This window comes from Octodon degus, unplaced genomic scaffold, assembly GCF_000260255.1.
Source record: "Octodon degus isolate 3935 unplaced genomic scaffold, OctDeg1.0 scaffold00109, whole genome shotgun sequence".
NCBI lineage: Eukaryota > Metazoa > Chordata > Mammalia > Rodentia > Octodontidae > Octodon > Octodon degus.
The window spans coordinates 4,864,641-4,870,042 of record NW_004524685.1 but is presented as its reverse complement, the minus strand read 5'-3'; the positions used below and the strand labels follow the sequence as shown (position 1 = coordinate 4,870,042).

The window sequence follows — 5,402 nt, the reverse complement described above, 5'->3', positions numbered from 1 at the left end:
GTAGAAATCCAGTTTGTACCTAATTTATCAAATTATCTTTTCTAACTCCAAACAAATGTATCACAATATCCTTAAATAATCACAGAAGTATTTTCAGTTATAACTTCTTGACCGTTTATATCTTCACTTCCTAAAATCAAAGCCAGTTTTTAAATATCTTTACTTTAAGGCAAGGTACAAGTGCTGGTGAGATAGCTCAGTGGACTAAGCACCTGCTTAGGCAAGCACAGGGACCAAGGTTTAATCTGTGGCACTGCATGCTGCACCGGCCCTGCCCCAGGGCTCCCAGGGTGCACTGAGCCGGCCACCGAGTCCGGGCATGGTGGCGCACATCTGTAATCCCAGTGCTGGGGAGGCTGAAAACAGGAGGATCACTACAAGTCTGTGCTGCATGGAGAGACCCTGTACCAAATCCATAAAAAATATAAATTAAAAAGTAATAATAAGGCAAGTTACATTCCCTGTAGCTACCATGGTGATGTTTCACTTCTAACAACGCCCACAAAAGAACAGACGACCAGTCAGTGATGAATTTGGACCATGAAGAAATAACTCAACACTAACCACTTAATTTCTGACTTTTTGGTGTTGTGACTTATGACTCATTCCTCTAAAAGTACACTCCCTCGGGGTATCACTTAAAGAAAAGATGACAGAAGGACTGGTGTCTCTTCCAAATCACAAGGTTCTAATCCTTACTTCCTTCAATCTGACTGCAAAGGATCATGAATTTTTTAAGGAAAAACAAATTGTTCAGAAGACCACAAGGAAGCTTTTGTTATGTTCTTCTAAGTTTGATTTCAATAAAAGTCCATCAGATACTTAAGCATGCATTTGGCTGAGTCCATCGGATGCTGTTACTGGAGATGTAAAAGAATGAGAGTTTATCCCAACTCTAAACTCAGTAAGGGGAGGCAGCCCCGTAAACAAGGGATTGCCATACAATGTAACATTTACGTTGATGGAAAAGTAGAAGGAAGTGTGACTAACTCTACTGGGTGCATCCCTGACTTTCCAGAGACGGTAGCATTTGACTTGCACAAGTAAAGCGTATTTTATGATGAAGAGAGGCATCATAGGAAGGTGGAAGTGGAGGTGGAGGTATCAGGCCGAGCCTGTACATGTGTGAGTACAAATGCATACAGGGGGACCTGTCAGGAGCCCTGTGTAACCAGGGCTCTGGTCTCCACCCGGCCCCACAAACTCCTGGGCTGAACAGCAGTAAGCTAGGGGCTATGGAAAGCCAAGGGATGGGCAGGTCACAGTTGCTTGGTGTTTCTTTGTTTTAACTTAATTTTTATGTCAGTTTAGTTGGTAGTGATTGCATGCATCTTTTAAAAATTATAATAAATATGAATAGATTGTGCAGTATAATTAAAAACTTCATGATATCCTCATATAAAACAGAGGAGATTTTAGTTGCAGAAATCTGTTCCATGCTGTACCTTCTCTGGCCAGTAGTCTACTTCTAATATCCTCAGCCCCACCACCACCCAAGTTTCAGGCTGTTCAGTTCTCCAGGCCTTCAGGTGATAAACACTGGACCACACATGGATTACCCTAGAAAGAGACTGGCAATGAGGTCACAAAAATAACTCAGTACCTTCTAGATATTTTCAGTTATCCTTCATAATTGTTTGCACAGGATTTCATATGCCAGACTAGGGAGATTTAAGCACGGTAAAGCCTGGATTTAATCCTGATTTAGAATATTCCATGGTAACTTAGCAAATAAATTAAGGAAAAATAGAATAGCCGCTGTTACTCTCCAGGTGAGAGACAAAACATATGAGAGAGAGGCAGAGGGTAGCTAAGAGGAGATGCATTATTAGATACTTAGTAAAGACAAGTGATATGATTTAGCAGTATGCTGGGTGAGCAGTAAAAGGCCAGTCAGGGATGACTCAGATTTCTAGTTTTGCTAACTTACAGACAGTAATGTCATTATCTAAGAGGAAATAAAGGAAAAATATCTTTCTGAAAGATAGCTGAAAAATATCTGAAACGGATGATTTGACTTTGACTCTGCTACGCTGTGACCGCCACGATACAGTAATTCCTCCATTCGCTTGTTCATTCAATATTTTTATTTAGTAACTATTCAGCACCAGGATCTGAATTGGACAGCTAGTGAGGAAGACCCAAAGACCTGTGGAAATTCAGGTCTACAGCTAAAGAGATGCATTAGGCTGACACAAGAAAGGCACGATATCTTCAGAGGGGATGTTTGAAGCGAAGGAGAATACGTATGGTGTCACCAAGACAGTGCAAAGCATTAAACGACTAGCAACTGAGATTAATGGAAAACCTATCTCTCAGTGGCAGACAGTGATGAGCCCAAGAAAAGATTACTGTAACATGTATGTAAGACTTCTTCCTAGGTAGTTCTTCTTTTTCATGATTTCTACAGTAAATATATATTTTGCTTTTGTCAACATAAACTCTTTCAAATATTTGAAAAAAATCAACATGATCTACATAGAATTTTAATCCTCACTTAGGATCAAGTCTCATGTATGTTATAATTCAATGTTTTTTTAATTAAATGTTTCATTAAAGTTGACATAAAGAATTAATTTAGACCAATTACAGCCGTCAACCACATTGGTTTATTAAATTCTTCATGGCTGCAAACTACACAGTGATAATTATTTTTTAAAAGAAAGGAGGGAAACCGTTCAGAGCTGAGTTTCTCCGAGTCCCCTGAGGCCCTTAATCATAGATAAAATGATCCTTCGAGTTGCTCAGGGATTCACACCATTCCCCCGAGATGCAGACTTCTAGCCTGAGCCAAGCGCTCAGGTTATTTCGGCAAGCGGAAAACAGCACATTAGCCGTTGTGGGACGCCCACTAGGCGGCCGGACCCAATTTCCTCGCCATCCCCAAATTTAAGGGCGAATTCCAAGGAGTGCTCCAGCTTGCTGCCGCGGTTTGTGGCGACAGCTGCCTTTAGGGCTTTAAGGACCAAAACGGTCACCGGGTCACTACCTGTGCGTAACTAACTTACTAAACTCTTTCCTGGTAAAAGAAACTCCTTCCCTACCTTGCAAACTTAGCCCAGTTTCTTTTTCGTGACGTCACCTGACAGTAACCAATCACAGCCTGTTCCAAAAGAGACTGTTAGGGAGTGGATACGTATTGGTGGCGATGCTCTGTCAATCTCAGTCAAGGACCTGCCTCTTTTCTCTTAGCAACCAATGCGTCCTAGCAACGTCCAGCGAGACCGGGTTTTTTTGCTGTTGGGATTTGTTTTTCTGAGAGTCCAACTCGCACCTGCAGTTCTCAAAGGAGCTCCTCTCCGGAGTACTGCCGAAACTTCTCTCCCTTCACTTTAGTTAATACCGTATCAGGTAAGACCAGCTCTGAATGGGGAAGGAGTGGAAACTAGTGTTTCACTCACTCTTTTCAAGAGTGTCTGGAAACTTTCTGAGATGTGCTAGTTGCTGAAAAGACTACAAAAGTTAAATAAATAAATAAATAAATAAATGTAAAGTAAATAAGATTTCCACTGCTTCCAAAGCGCTTCTGGTCTAGCTAGGGAGACAAAGCAAAAAAGCGGTTAACGGCCGTCTAAGAGTGTGGAAGGTTTACTGCCTTGTTTACAGGTCATACACCTCTGGTGACGCTCACGTTACCTGGCGCGTGGTGGGAACTCAATAGGTCATGAATGAATGAATGAATGAATACGAAAATAACATGATTCTGGGGGGCTTATGGGTTGTTTAAACGCCGGCTGCGGCAAACCGAGGTTCAATCCCCAGCTCCTCATGACATGCCCTTAAGGCAGCCTGAGCTAGCCAAAAAAAAAAAAAAAAACCTCAAATTTGAAAAAGGCCTGCGATTTAGCTCAGTTGTTTAAGCGCCAGCTCCACATGCCTTACCAGACCCGCCCTTAAGACAGCGTGAGCCAGCAAAAATAAAATATAAAAAAATCCTTGTCAACTTTGAGGGCCGGCCCCTCAGCTCAGCGGATTAAAGCTCCTGCTTAGGCACATGCAGCAGCCGGCTGGGTTCCCTGGTGTGCCGTGCCGGCCCCTCGTCCTGGCCGTACGGAGAAGGCAATTGAGACTAGGCGTGGTGGCGCAGATCTGTAATCCCAACTCTTGGGAGGCTGAACACAGGCGGATCACTACGAGTCCGATCTACATAATGAGACTCTGAGGCCCTATACTAAAAAATACAAATAAATAAAATAAACATGATTCTGGTTATTCATAAGTTGGGGTGGTTCAAACAAGACTAATGAGGGACGAAGTAGGAAGAAGACTTTAGGACCTTTGGGAAAGGGCTGGAAGAGAGAAACATAATTCTTCTAGTGAGTAATTTACTTCCTGTCTGGTTGCTGATCAGTCCATCCTGTGTGCTGACACAGCACTCTTCCGGGGAGTTCTTCCACGCAGACTCGCACTGTCTTGACAAAGGCCACAAGTAACTCCCCATAGTGTGATTAGAATATGTTGTGGAGGGCCAGGGTATAGCTCAGCAGCATAAGCACCTGCCTGGCAAGTGCATGGTCCCGAGTTTGATCCCTGGTACCAGAAAAAAGTGTTGAGGAGAACAACATTGTTTCAGCCTGAGACAGATAGGAAAGGTACTAAGAGGTCATTGGATTGGAGCTTCAACGATGAGTGAAATTTAAGCAGAGAAGTGCAGACCGGACATGGACAGGAGAAGCAGCAGGTGGAGGGAAGGGTTTTCTCAGGAGGGAGTGAGCGAAGTACCAGGACAATTTAAAAATGAGGGGCCGGGGAGATGGCTAAGTGGAATAAGCGCTTCCCTGGCAAGCGCAAGGGCCTGAGTTCAATCCCCGGTTCCAAAAAAAAAAAAAAGAGCAGTAATCTGATGAAAATGGACGTGGGCAGGGAAGGTGGTAGAATGAGGCTGACAGTGAGGGGTGTTGAAGGCCATGCTTCCGAGTGTGGACTGTGCCCTCTTCTATATATCGTGTGCAGAATACTCGTCCGGAAGTGCCTTGTATGGCTTCAAAAATGCAGGGTCGAGCTCGGGCAGACCTGTGGAATAGAAGGGGGCTCAGTGTATTTACACTGTAAATGAGCTCCATTTTTACAATATTAAAAGAGTACACTGATATGGACAATAAGGACTCACAAAAAGCCCGGGCGTGGTGGCACACACCTGAAATGCCAGCACTCTGGGAGGCTGATGCAGGACACCTGCACGTTTGAGCATCTTAGGCAACTTTGTGATGCATTGAGGCCTTGTCAAAATAAAATAAATTTTAAGGGCTGGCAGCATAGCTCAGTAGGAAGGCCCTGAATTTAATTCCTGGTGTTGCCCCACAAAATACCATTGCCCAGGTAAGTGACTTAATAAGATTTGCATTTGCAGGTGGACTGTGTGATGGTTTCATTAAGTAAATGGGCCAGGAGGCCAATTAAGC

The 5,402-nt window shown here is 43.5% G+C and overlaps 1 protein-coding gene across 1 annotated transcript in view; it reads left to right on the top strand.

Moving 5' to 3' along the window:
• The first annotated feature begins 3,254 nt into the window (after positions 1–3,254).
• The window catches only part of Wdr63 (WD repeat domain 63), a 65,014-nt gene continuing 62,866 nt past the window's right edge, over positions 3,255–5,402 (top strand). The window contains exon 1 of the mRNA XM_023699054.1: positions 3,255–3,351. The gene's annotated coding sequence lies outside the window, so the exon portion shown is untranslated. The remainder of the gene's footprint in view (positions 3,352–5,402) is intronic.